This window comes from Pristiophorus japonicus, unplaced genomic scaffold (assembly GCF_044704955.1).
Source record: "Pristiophorus japonicus isolate sPriJap1 unplaced genomic scaffold, sPriJap1.hap1 HAP1_SCAFFOLD_405, whole genome shotgun sequence".
Classification (NCBI taxonomy): domain Eukaryota; kingdom Metazoa; phylum Chordata; class Chondrichthyes; family Pristiophoridae; genus Pristiophorus; species Pristiophorus japonicus.
The window spans coordinates 323,634-338,484 of NW_027253926.1; the positions used below are offsets into that span (position 1 = coordinate 323,634).

General features: G+C 44.7%; 1 protein-coding gene across 10 annotated transcripts in view; it reads left to right on the forward strand.

Moving 5' to 3' along the window:
• The window catches only part of LOC139250658 (maestro heat-like repeat-containing protein family member 1), a 272,705-nt gene that overhangs the window by 250,629 nt on the left and 7,225 nt on the right, over nucleotides 1–14,851 (forward strand). For 8 of the 10 annotated variants that reach the window (XM_070873025.1, XM_070873022.1, XM_070873024.1 and 5 more), the window contains 2 exons: nucleotides 1,186–1,444; nucleotides 11,994–12,152. The gene's annotated coding sequence lies outside the window, so the exon portion shown is untranslated. The remainder of the gene's footprint in view (nucleotides 1–1,185; nucleotides 1,445–11,993; nucleotides 12,153–14,851) is intronic. The other 2 variants (XM_070873030.1, XM_070873031.1) reach the window with 1 other exon arrangement.

Below are 14,851 nucleotides of genomic sequence, written 5' to 3' on the forward strand. Positions count from 1 at the left end.
CTTTGGTGCCTGACCTGACGGCCTCTGCGTTTCACTCGGCAAGTGAGACACCATAAGTAAAGAATAATCGCGAGTTGACAGATAACTAAAGTGTGGGAAGCAATTCGGATCCAGACTGGGACTTCTAGATTTCTGAAAAGGTCCCACCAAGGCGGAATTGTGATCTCAAGAATCTTTTTCCCTATCTCAATGGTTTTCTGTTCTGGAGTGTAGAAATAATACTGCACACAAAACACACACAGGTGGAAATGCTAAATACAGAGAAGCACCGGGCCGTCTCCAACATCCGCCAGGCAAAATGGGAGGCAGTCCTATCACCACATGATTGACTCGGATTAAGGAACTCATTTCACGGGTCAAATAATGAAAGAAACTTGTCGAATATTCAGTACTAAGCAGAAGTTTCACATCCCATATCACCCCCAGAGTTCAGGGTAGAGAGAATGAATCGGACCCTTAAAACCGCCTTGAGCAAGGCAATACAGGAAACAGGGCAGGAATGGACTGAACTCCTACCGACAATATTAATGAGGCTGCGTGCCACACCAAACAGAACCACGAGATTAACCCCGTTTGAATTAATGACCGGACGCGCAATGAGGTTACCAGAAGGAATAGTGACAGCCGATTTAGGCCCCTACGACACAGAATCAGAAAGTATGTGAGGGAATTGAGTGAGCAGTTGATAGGTATGTGACAGGAGGTCCGAGAAAGGCAGAAGGAGGAAGATGAAGACAGTGAGACAACCGCCTCGGCTATAATCCCCGAGGTGGGGACGAAGGAAGTGGCAGAGGAACCAGGGTTCGCACCTAGGTGGAGCAGCCCATATGAGGTATTAATTAGTAGCGATACGTCCACTTGCGTGAATATGAAAGGTAGGGGCCGGTGGAAGCACTGGTCCCAGCTGAAAGAATATAAAGGTACGACAGATGGCGGAACCTGGGCTAATCCCAGTAAAATACTCCTTAAGTTACGCTTTAGAGTATAAGGAGTGGAAGGACGAACTGACAGATGGACTTTTTAGAGGAGTAGGATGTATCTTTGTAATATTAGGGGTACTGGCTATAATAAAATGGATCTGGAAAAGGGCACATGCCCGGAAAAATGGTGCAAACAATCGGAGAAACGGTGCAAACAATCTGGTTGAAACAGAAATGATAAAAAATTTAACCCCTGGGATGCCAGGCTGTAATCTCTCAACAGAAAAAGAATGTGGCTCTTTGCAAAGATTCTGACAGGCGCCTTAACACGGGGACAACCGACTGAGGAACAGCAAGGCGTGTATTACATGGATTCGGGTGACGGGTGTGAGACTGGAAAACTAACGGTGGCGGTTGAAACAACAATAGACTTAAAGTGCAGCGTTGGAATGCTGTACCTAAAACAATCGACAAAGGGCTTGAAAAACCTGTGGAAATGGGGCAGTACGGAATGAACAATTTGGGTAAGTGAAACCGCGGGTGTGTCAGGTAGACGAGCTGGGGTGGGAGAGGGAAAAATGCTCCCAGAAGGAAGGGGTGCAGATAAGGTGCACGCCACGGGACATTGAATTGTCAGGAGTATCTCAGCCAGGAGAGGACAAGCAAAGGTTGTGCCGCCCTCTAAATGCACACATGGGACCAGTGATGAGTGGTGCTGGGAGGTTGTTCCCCTAGGTCGACCCACCACCAACTACCACAGCCCTTGTTACTACTGTGTTCCCCCCCCCCCCCCCCCCCCGCCATCGGCACCCCTGCAGTGCCCAAATATGACCAGGGGAGCTCCAGGAGGGCTAGTAATAAAACGGACAAGAATCTACTTTGGGGTGCGACAGCGGGTGATTACAGTATTTTTAAACCTGACGGATATGACTATCCCCAGTTTCTGCGAGCCCAGAAAGTTGCATTATGTAAGCATCTGATACTACGAGCCTTGGAGGGGCTAGAGTCTAACACCATGAAATTTGTGGTGACCCGAAAGACAAGGAGGAAAAGGGGCATATTAGAAATGGCAGGCGTGGGCTATGCGGCCGGGGTCGTGACAGTTAACACGGCAGACCTTCAGGCCATAAATGAGCAAGTCAGTACTTCAACCTGTATCTTAAAGGGGCTGTCAGAAAGAGGAGATGATAACAACCAGCTACAGGCCCAATTAGAGGATGGGACTGAACGAGAAATACTGCAAGTAGCCCACACTTGAAAAGACCATGCAAGGACCATTAACCTGCTGAACGAGCGAACCGCTAAGGCAAGTGTGGCTGGTGTGTGCGAGGTATGGAGCATGGATGCTGGCCTCAGTGGAACATAATTTGGAACAGTTACAGAACGGGGAGGTCCCGGACTGGATAACCAACAACGTTTTTAAAACTTGGACGCTGGATAAAAATCCTGTTCAAGCCTGTCAGATTCGGAGGAATAGCCACGCATGGGTCCCGGAGAATAGATGCGTCACTGGCCACCAGAATATAATAGGGTTCGTAGTAAGCATTCCCCAGTATAAACTTACTGAAGGACAAAGTCGATACAAAGTTACAAACATAGAGGAAGTAAGAAATCAAACACGAGTGAGGTATCACAAGCTGCATCAGTATGTTATTAAAAATGGGAATCAGACCAAGGGCGTATCTATAACAGATTGTTATAAGAATAAACAAGTTATGTTATGTGGAGAGTCATTTCTGAAGGGAAAAGATGACTGTGGATACGACCAAAAAGAGGGATACGTCCTAAGCATCACCCCATGGGCATTGGACTATGTGACTATAACGGCATCACAAGGAGACGGACGGTGGTGCATCAGCACAACAGTCACTAACCTGACTGTGGGAGGGGTGATAACATGCCCCATCAAACGCCCTGACTTCTGTATGAAGCCTAAACACAAGATCAACATAGAAGGATATACAGTATACCCGGAGTTGCAGGAAGAGACCATTGACGGTACAATAGAAGATACGATAAAAGCGGGGTATAAAGATTTTGCAGAACCACGAGGACAATCGATCCCTAAGCTGAGGGAAGAGCAGACGGCACTGGAAAGGAGTGTGTTTGACCAACGAAGGAAATACGTTGTCTTCAAGGAACAAATTGACAAACTACAAAAGGGCACTGAGAAAGAACTGACTGACCCGCCATGGTATTTGAGAATTTACCATTTCGGACTGAATCTAAACATACACCCTTGGATCAGAATGATATCCCATGTGTTAGTCCTAGTGCAGCTGATAGTGGTGCTGATACTTGGGAGAATGTGCAGGCAGATACAAGAGACGCAGAGTGAAGGCATGGCCAAGGCCCTTTACCAAGAACGCAGAAAGCCTTTGCTGGATCCAAAAAGGGGAAATCAAACACAAAGACGGCACAAGTACCTGATATGAGTCGTGAGTGACCCAATCCTATCGCCTGATCAACAAAACCGGGGCGGGAGACACACAAATCAAGGCAGGGAAAGGAAAATTGTTATTCATGATGGGTATTTGGGGTTACCATCTGATCAAATGGGGGATTGTAGGAGCGAAAACCTTAATCAGGAGAAAAGTAATTTGGTAAAATTAAAACATAAAGCAAGAAAGGCTGAAAGAAAGGTTTAATGTGTTCATGTTAGAATAGCTGAATCCCACATTCCAGCAATTAGGCTGATACACAGAGCAACAGGTCTCAAGGGCTAGGGCTTAGGTCAGAGAAATTCTCTGACGAGATAACACTTCTATGAGCACCCACAAAATTTATGTAGACAGCTCACAGAAATAATGAGCTTGAGGCCATCATGTTCCAGTCACACGAGATATTTGAATTAGAATAGCCAGATGGATCTGAGAGCTAGCTAGCCTGGGAACACATTCACAGAAATGTGACACATAACCTATACGGGACTTTTCCCTAGCAACAGTGGCCATAACCGAATATACCAATGAAATCATTAGAAATTACTGTAACCAATGAAATTAATGTAACTGTAGTAACCAATGATATTGCTGTAATGTATGAACCAATGTATTAGTAGCAGGTGGGCGGGTACTGGTGGCAAATAACCAATGGAACACTTCCCCGCGTAGTTTCACCATTTTGACTGTATTTCGACTGTATAAAATGTAACTGCGCAGCCTGTCCCATTAGACTGCCGATTAGGAGCATTCAGTAGGGGTACTGATGCAACCGGTTCTCCCTTGATTAATCAGGTTTTAATAAACAATTCTTTTCTCTATATACGGACCTTGTGTTGAGTGTTATATTTTTAAAAGTCCACAACAGACAGTGTAGAGGGAGCTTTACTCTGTATCTAACCTATGCTGTTCCTGCCCTGGGGGTGTTTGATGGGACAGTGTAGAGGGAGTTTTACTCTTTATCTAACCCCGTGTAGTACGTGTCCTGTGAGTGTTTGATGAGGCAGTGCATGGGGAGCGTTACTCTGCATCTAACCCATGCTGTACATGCCCTGGGAGTGTTTGATGGCATAGTGTAGGGGGAGCTTTACTCTGTATCATACCTTGGGCTGTACCTGCCCTAGGATTGTTTGATGCGTCAGTGTAGAGGGAGCTTTACTCTGTATCGAACCTGTACTGTACCTGCCCTGGGGTTGTTTGATGGGACAGTGTATGGGGAGCATTACTCTCTATTTAATCCGTGCTGTACCTGCCCTGAGAGTGTATGTTGGACAGTGTAGGGAGAGCTTTACTCTGTATCTAACCAGTGCTGTTCCTGGCATACAAGTGTCTAATGGGACAGTATAGAGGCAGCTTTACTCTGTATCTAACCCATGCTGTACCTGCCCTGGGAGAGTTTGATGGGACAGTGTAGCGGGTGCTTTACTCTGTATCTAACCCATGCTGTACCTGCCCTGGGAGAGTTTGATGGGACAATGTAGGGGGAGCTTTACTCTGTATCTAACGTGTCCTGTACCTGCCCTGGGAGGAATTGATGGAACAATGTAGGGGGATCTTTACTCTGTATCTAACGTGTCCTGTACCTGCCCTGGGAGTGTTTGATTGGACAATCTAAAAGGAGCTTTACTCTGTATCTAATCCGTCCTGTACCTGCCCTGGAAGTGTTTGATGGGACAGTGTAGAGAGAGCTTTACTCTGTATCGAACCCCGTGCTGTACCTGCCCTGAGAGTGTTTGATAGGACAGTGTAGAGGGAGTTTACTCTGTATCTGAACCGTATTGTACTTGTCCTAGGAGTGTTTAATGGACAATGTAGAGGCAACTTTACTCTGTATCTAAACCGTGCTCTACTTGCCCTGGAAATTTGATGGGACAGTGTAGAGGGAGAATTATTCTGTATCTGACCACTGCTGGACCTGCCCTGGGAGTGTTTGAAGGGACAGTGTCGAAGGTGCTTTATTCGGTATCTAACCAGTGCAGTTTCCGTCATGCAAGTGCATGATGAGACAGTGTAGACGGAGCTTTACTCTGCATCGAACCCATGCTGTACCTGCCCTGGAAGTGTTTTATGAGACAATGTTGAGGGAGAATTATTCTGTATTTGACGCCTGCTGGACCAGCCCTGGGAGTGTTGAATGGAAAGTGTAGAGGGAGCTTTGCTTTGTATCCTAGCCGTGGTGTACCATTCAAGGGAGTGTTTGATGGTACAGCATAGCGGAAGCTTTACTCTGTATCTAGCGCATGCTGTACCTGGCCTGGGAGTGTTTAATGGACAGTGTAGAGGGATTTATACACCGCATCTCACCTGCACTGTACCTGCCTTGGGAGTCTTTGATGGGACAATATAGAGGGAGCTTTACTCTGTATCTAACCCGTCCTGTACCTGCCCTGGGTGTGTTTGATTGAACAGTGTAGAGGGAGCATTACTCTGTCTCAAACCCATGCTGTACGCGCCCTGGAAGAGTTTAATGGAACATTGCAGATGGAGCTTTACTCACAATCTAACCCGTCCTGTACCTGCCCTGGGAGGGTTTGATTGGACAGTGTAGAGGGAGCTTTACTCTGTATCTAACCTCCTGTACCTGCCCTGGGAGTGTTTGATGGGACAGTGTAGAGGGAGCCTTACTCTGTATCTAACCCATGCTGTACCTCCCCTGTAAGTGATTGATGGGACAGTGTAGATGGAGCTTTACTCTGTATCTAACCGCTGCGGTTCCTGCCCTGGGAGTTTTTGATGCAATAGTGTAAAGGGAGCTTTCCTCTGTATCTAACCCATGCTGTACCTCCCCTGTAAGTGATTGATGGGACAGTGTAAAGGGAGCTTTACTCTGTGTTATATCTTCAGTACAACTCACAAACACACACACAAGCCTTATGATGGCAGAATACTTCGGAACTCTAGTCAGATGACCTGTTCCCTCTTTATTTGTACACATCACTGGCTACAGTGCCACAGTAGTCCACAGGTGGAGCTATATATATTACACTTCTCCCTCCTGAATGAGGAAATAATTATAACAAAATAATCATCATACAAACTTGCATGGTTATACCTTACAAAAGATATGGACTTATTTTGTCATATTTACAAATCAAGCTTAACCACTTGTTTTCTGTTTCGAAGAGGATACCTTCGCTCTCGAACAGAACCTTCCAAACATGGTGTCAAATTTAAACTCATTCGAGGCTGATCCTGAGGAAAGTTTTCCTCCAAGGGATGTCCTTGATTTCCATTTGAACTCTCTCTAACTTCAAACCGTTTGTCTGCCTGACTCGGACTCGGACTTAAATTCTGACTTCTCTCGGACTTGTTTCAGTACATTGGATGTAGGATATGCTACTGGTACTTTACTTGTATCAAAACTATCTGATGAGTCCAAAATAATTGAATCATTCCCACCTTCAACTCCTTTCACGTCTGTAGGTAAAATATGATCAATGTGATCAAACCTAACCTGTCCATGATCAAACATCTCGACCAAATATGTGCAAGGAGCACATATCTTCACCACTCTTCCTGGTAACCACTTTAAACCATTTATGGTGATGGTTCTTCACTCTCACCTTCTAATTTAATTTCACACTTCTCTCTTTTACTCCACTCTACCATGATTCTATTTCTGCCTTAATTGTTTCTCTTCTACGGACTGTACCAAGTTTGGTTTTAACAACGAGAATCTGGTTTGTGGCTGTCCTTTGAGAAACAACTCTGCTGGTGTTCTACCAGTAGTTGTATGAGGAGTATTACGATACATCATTAGAAAATTAGCCAATTTATGGTCCAATGATAAATGTTGTTTCTTTGGATTTGGATCCAACATCTGTTTGATGAGGACACGTTTTACAATTTGTATTATGCGCTCTGCTGCACCATTTGAAGCAGGGTGGTACGATGGAACCTTGGTATGTTTCACACCATTTTTGCTCGTGAACTGTGCAAATTCTTCTGAATGAAATTGTGGTCTATTATCAGAAACAATTTCTTCTGGGAGGCCAAATGAAGAAAATAATCTTCGTAAAATGTCTAATGTTTTACTTGTTGTTATTTTCCACATTGGAAACACCTCGAACCACTTCGAATGGCTATCAATCACAATGAACAATTGTTGTCCTTCTAGCTCAGCAAAATCGATATGTAGCCTTTGCCACATCCTGGGAGGCCATTTCCATGGCTGTAATGGTACTGATGGTGTTTGCTTGCTTACCGTCATACACTGACTGACGATGTACTCTATATCTTTATCTAGATCTGGCCACCATAAGTAACTGCGTGCAAAACTCTTGGTCAAGCACATTTCCAGGCGCTGGTCATGGAGGTCTCCTAATAATTTGAACCTGAATTTATTTGGTATAACCACTCTTGTACTCCACATGATACAATCTTTATCGACTGATAATTCATTCCTACGAATGAAGAATGGATGTGTATCTTTGTCTGTTACCTGGTTTGGCCATCCATTTGCAATATAATCATACACCCTTGACATAACTGGGTCACGTTTGGTTGCTCTACCAATCTCTTCAGCTGTGACTGGCAGTTCATCAATGTATGAAAAATAGAACACTTCTTCCCTATCAGGTGTAACTTGTGGTGGGGAAGGCAATCTAGACATTGCATGAGCATTACTGAGATCAGCTGATCATCTGTATTCAATATCATATGTATATGCTGACAAAATCAAAGCCCATCTCTGCATTCGGGCTGCAGCTAATGTTGGAACTGGGGACTTTGGATGGAGGATTGCTGTCAGGGGCTTATGGTCCGTAATGATGGTAAACTTACGACCATACAAGTATTTGTGGAACTTCTTGACCCCAAAAATTAATGCCAAAGCTTCCCTTTTGATTTGTGCAGAATTATGCTCACTGACACTGAGAGTGCGTGAAGCAAAAGCAATTGGTCTCTCCTCTCCATTATGTAGTACATGAGAGATTACTGCCCCAATTCCATACGGAGAGGCATCACATGCTAGCTTGATCTCCTTAGATACGTCATAGTGAACTAACATGATGTTCTTTACCAATTTGCTTTTACACTCCTTGAATGCTGTATCGCATTCTTCTGACCACTTCCAATGGACCTGTTTTTTTCAATAGTTCATTCAGTGGATGTAATACTGCAGCCAAATTTGGTAGGAACTTCACATAATAGTTCAAAAGACCCAAAAATGAGTGAAGTTCAGTGACATTCTTGGGAATGGGTGCATTTCTGATTACATCCTGCTTTCCTTGGTTGGATGTAAACCATCTTTGTCTACTCTGTACCCTAAGTACTCCACGGACTTTTGAAATAACTCACACTTGCGAGCAGACAATCTGTGCTTCTCTAGCCGTTTTGAGAACTTCATTCAATATGTTATTATGAATTTGCCTATTTGGTGCTGAAATTAGTATGTCAACTAAATAACATACTACCCCTTCAATACCTTGCAAAATCTGGTTCATCACCCCTTGGAATATGGCAGGGGTGGAAGACACTCCAAATGGTAGCCTATTAAATTGATATAGGCCTAGATGAGTAACATAGAAACATAGGGCGAGACTTTCCACTTCACATCGCCCATCCATGGCCCATCTATCGCCCCTTTTGAGCAAAAAGTGGAAACTAGGCCCAAAACATCGCCGGAAAAACAGGTTCCTTAATTTCCACTTTGATCGCCGAGATGACCGCCCAAATGATCGCCCACAAAAGGTCCATCCCAAGTTTTGGCACCTAGCATGCACTTCGCTGGGCTGATGCAAGGCCCAAAAGAGTGCTGGGAAATAGTTGCTGTTACTGGGCCTAAGAGAAGGAAATGGGCACTACGGACGCCATTTTGAACTTCGGAGGAAGTGGAGGCTTAGTTGTGAGTTATTTAGAAAATTTATTTAAAGATAATTGTACTCAGAATATTGGGACAGGGAATATAAAGAGGTATTATCAAGCTATTTTTGGTAAATAGGTTTTGTATATTGAAATGTTTTTGTAAATAGCTTTTACATAGTGAAGTTATTTACTGATATTATTGGGGCCTATCAAACTGACTGGTATATAACGTAGAGAGTACGGAGAGTGCAGAGTGCAGTGATTAGAGAGTATAGAGTAGAGAGATTATTAAAATTGGTGAAAGTAATTATCGATAGTGATATGGGGCCTATGCTTGCCCTGCTTTTAATTGCAACTGCTCACACACTGGTTACTGAAAGGATCAATCGAAGAGGTGGCACAGTAATGTATAGATGGAGACGAAGACAGAGGAGGAGACCGTACAGCCAACGAAGGTACTTGGAAAAGCAATCTTACCTGAACTTGTCTGAAAATGCTTGTCTTAGGAGGTTGCGATTCCGGAAGGAGGTCATCGATGAGATATGTCAACTCGTCAAGGGTGATCTGCAGCCTTCCAGCACCATCAGAACCGCACTGCCCGTTGAGGTGAAAGTTACTGCTGCCCTAGCCTTCCACGCATCGGGATCTTTTCAGGCGACATCTGCCATATCTCTCAGCACACTACACACTGCTGCATTCGACAGGTGACTGAAGCTCTTTATGCTCGCAGGATGGACTTCCTAAGCTTCCCAATGACCAGGAGGCACAGACCGAGAGGGCTTTGGGTTTCTACAGGATATCACAGTTCCCCAAGGTACAGGGAGCAGTAGACTGCACGCACATTGCCCTGAAAGCACCCTTAAAGAACGCGGAGGTGTTTCGTAACAGAAAGGGGTTTCACTCACTAAATGTGCAGCTTGTTGTTGACCACAATTAAACAATTATGACAGTGAATGCTACACTTCCTGGCAGCATCCATGATGTGCACCACTTGCGTGAAAGTGCTATCCCTGACCTGTTTGCCAATCAGCCAGAAGGTCACGGTTGGATGCTGGGGGATAAAGGGTATGGCCTTGCAAGTTGGCTGATGATCCCTCTGCGTAATCCCGTCACTGAAGCACAGAAATGTTAGAATGAAAGTCACATAACGACTCGCAACATCGTTGAAAAGACAGTTGGAGTCCTAAAGCAGCGCTTCAGATGCCTGGATCATTCTGGAGGCAGCCTACAGTAGCACCCTGACCAGATTGCAGAGTTTATTGTGGTGTGTTGCATGCTGCATAACCTAGCTATAAGGAGAGGACAAGTAATGCCAGATCGGGCTGCAGGTCCACCTCCAGAAGGAGGGGAGACAGAAGAACCAGCCGGCGAGGATGAAGAGGATGAAGAGGACGGGGGCGAGGACATAGGGGAGCTCAATCAGCCTGGCGATCTAGCACTGGTACCACCACACCCCTCCCGAAGACCAGTCGCCAGGGGCAGTTACACGGCCACTAAGCTGTTGTGTCAGCAGCTCATTAATGAACGCTTTGCATGAACTATCATTGTGGATATTCAAATGTTCAATTACAGTTAGGGTTAATCAAAACTTTCATTTGCGTGGGGTTTCCTTGTTGTCTTTCCTCCACTGGCCTATCATCGGAAATAATGCTTACTTGAAGTAAAGTTTAAGTAAAGTACTGCTATAATAAAAGAATAAACAAATAAGGATGAACAACTGTAAATTTGTTAACTAATGTAATTCAGAGAGAAGGCACAAAATTTGTTGAATTCAAGATTTTTTTTATTAACAAAGCCAACAAACAAATTTTTTAAAAACTATTTAACAACATGCTCCCTCCACCCACACCTGCTCCCCCCCCCACCCCCAACCCCCAACCCCCAACCCACCCTTCTCTCAAATCCCAATGAACCTTCAACAAAATGTTAACAATTAAAAAAAAAAATAAAAAACAATTCAACAATGAAAAACACTCCCCCCTCCCTACCTGCGGCCATGTTTCCCTCCAGGTCCAGTCCCACCCCGTGTTCTTACCCTACCCGCCCGTTTTGGGTCTACGCAGACCGACATGAGTGCATTGTGCAGTGTGGGATGGTAAGACTTCCTGCCGTGGTGGAGGTGATGGAGTGGAAGCAGAAGCCTGAGGCTCCACTTCTGAGTCAGGAGGAACTGTGTCCACCGTACTCGCTTGCATGCTTGGGGTCTCGCTGCGAGCTGACACAACACCTTGGGGTGCAGCGCCGTGTGCAGCCAGCATGCCATCGGGAATTGGTTGCGGCAGTCTGCTGCCGAACAGCCTCCAATGTCTCCCGTGCTGTCTGTGCTTGCACAGAAGACCAGTTGGAGAAGTTCGTGCTGAACTCGCTCCAGGTTGCTGGAAACTGGCTCCAGTTCGCGGAGAACTGGCTCCAATTTGCGGAGAAACCCGCAAAACTCTGGATAAAGAATATCGTCCTCCTCCTCCTCCTCCTGCTCTTGCTCCACAGTTGGCAGCAGTCCCTCCTCTTCCTCCTGCAAGGTATTTGACGGTGCAGCAGTAGTGGATGAGTCCACTGACTAACGACACTTGACCTTAAAAAGACGAATGACATTTCCTATCAACTTATTAGGACATTAACGGTGCTCATTATTCGTAAACATACATCAATACATGTCAATTTCTCAATAACCCATAATATAAGAATACTTTTCAATACCCCATATGCACAAGGGCTGACCAGGGCTGCCATGACCTCATTCGTAAATCAAGAGTACATCAAAGATATATATCAGATTGCATTATAATTACAGAACATTACATGCATAACTAAGATATTTTTATCTTAGGTTCGGCCACACCACGGGTCGTGACCAAACGGCTGTCAGGCCCCACTAAGGCGACCGCAAGCTCCTCGTATTCGGGTAAAATCTGCACGTGAGCAGAGCCGCTGCCTGTCCTCCTCTGCTCGACGCGATTGATCGATATCTTCTTCCGGAAATGATAAGGTAACATTGCATGGCATAAGCTGATGGACTTGGTGATAAACATTTAAGACTGACAGATTTAAATGTTCGATTAGAAATTAACATTGCATTGCATATTAATAATATTTCATAATATAAAAATCAACTTAGTGTTAGGATGCCTAAATTAATTCATAATTTAATTAATTAATACTATAACGAAATGACATTCAAGATTCAAATTCAAATTTGCATGCATTATTTAAACATGACATATGTAAAATTTAAAATATAAAATGCAACTTACTCTGGCTGCTGCCAGCAAGCTGTTCCACCTTTTCCTGCACTGGTCAGGTGTAAGTACTTCGTTCGAGGCCGAGGTTACGACATCGGCAATCTCGGCCCAGAGTCTCCTATATGCACGGGGTGAAGGTTTCCCATGCCCACCCTGTGTTACATCTGCTGCTCATTATATTCACCAGTGCCTCGTTGGCCTCCTCGCTAAATTGTTTAGCCCTTTTACGTTCAGTTTCCCCCTCCATAGTAATATATATTTAAATATATTTTTCAATATATTGGATAATATATTGTATATTATCTAAGTTCAAATATTGGTCAAAAAAAATTACTTAAAAGACAAAACGAATGAATAATTTTCAACAAGATTTCGCTTTTCAATCCAACCACACTCAAACAGCTCCTGCTCCCTTCCTTTCTCTCTCTCTCTCTCTCTGTGACCCTCCCTGTGCTTCTGAGCATGTGCGATGATCCCTGACCTTTCAAAATGCGGCAAAGAAACTCAACCACAAAAAGAAATCCCACACATGCGCAGAATAGCGTTGCTAGGGAAGCTTCTTTTTCTTCTTTGACTTCTGTTTTCGGTGGGCGATCATGAGATCGCCATAAAATCATATCGCCCATTTGACATTGCCGGGGTAAGGCCGAGTGGAAAATCACCAAAAAAAAGTGCCTTGTGCCGGCATTCAGCAAGGCCGCGATGTCCCACATCGCAGGAACATGGTCCGTTTTTTGGGGCCTTAGCCACCTAGTGGAAAGTCTAGCCTATAGAAACATAGAAAATAGGTGCAGGAGTAGGCCAGTCGGACCTTCGAGCCTGCACCACCATTCAATAAGATCATGGCTGATCATTCACCTCAGTACCCCTTTCCTGCTTTCTCTCCATACCCTTTGATCCCTTTAGCCGTCAGGGCTATATCTAACTCCCTGTTGAATATATCTAATGAACTGGCATCAACAACTCTCTGTGGTAGAGAATTCCAGAGGTTAACAACTCTCTGAGTGAAGAAGTTTCTCCTCATCTCGGTTCTAAATGGCTTACCCCTTATCCTTGTGACCACTGGTTCTGGACTTCCCCAACATCGGGAACATTCTTCCTGCATCTAACCTGTCCAGTCCCGTCAGAATTTTAGATGTTTCTATGAGATCCCCTCTCATCCTTCTAAACTCCACTGAATATAGGCTCAGTCGATCCAGTCTCTTCTCATATGCCAGTCCTGCCATCCCGGGAATCAGTCTGGTGAACCTTCGCTGCACTCCCTCAATAGCAAGAACGTCCTTCCTCAGATTAGGAAACCAAAATTGAACATAATATTCCAGGTGAGGACTCACCAAGGCCTTGTACAACTGCAGTAAGACATCCCTGCTCCTATACTCAAAACCCCTAGCTATGAAGGCCAACATACCATTTGTCTTCTTCACCGCCTGCCGTACCTTGCATGCCAACTTTCAGTGACTGATGTACCACGACACCCAGGTCTCGTTGCACCTTCCCTTTTCCTAATCTGCTGCCATCCAGATAGAAACATAAAAACATAGAAACATAGAAAATAGGTGCAGGAGTAGGCCATTCGGCCCTTCATGGCTGATCATTCACCTCAGTACCCCTTTCCTGCTTTCTCTCCATACCCCTTGATCCCTTGAGCCGTAAGGGCCATATCTAACTCCCTCTTGAATATATCCAATGAACTGGCATCAACAACTATTTGCGGCAGGGAATTCCACAGGTTAACAACTCTCTGAGTGAAGAAGTTTCTCCTCACCTCAGTCCTAAATGGTTTACCCCTTCTTCCTTCATGTTTTTGCCACCAAAGTGGATAACCTCACATTTATCCACATTATACTACATCTGCCATGCATTTGCCCACTCACCTAATCTGTCCAAGTCAACCTGCAGCCTCTCAGCATCCTCCTCACAGCTCACACTGCCACCCAGCTTAGTGTATCTGCAAACTTGGAGATATTACATTCAATTCCTTCATCTAAATCATTGTAAAGAGCTGGGGTCGCAGCACTGAGCCCTGCGGCATCCCACTAGTCACTGCCTGCCATTCTGAGAAGGACCCGTTTATCCCGACTCTCTGCTTCCTGTCTGTGAACCAGTTCTCTATCCACGTCAATACATTACCCCCAATACCATGTGCTTTAATTTTGCACACTAATCTCTTGTGTGGGACCTTGTCAAAAGCCTTTTTAAAGTCCAAATACACACATCCACTGGTTCTCCCTTGTCCACTCTACTAGTTACATCCTCAAAAAATTCTAGAAGATTTGTCAAGCATGATTTCCCTTTCATAAATCCATGCTTGATTGGACCGATCCTGTCACTGCTTCCAAATGCGCTGCTATTCCATCTTTAATAATTGATTCCACCATTTTCCCCACTACTGATGTCAGGCTAACCGGTCTATAATTCCCCGTTTTCTCTCTCCCTCCCTTTTTAA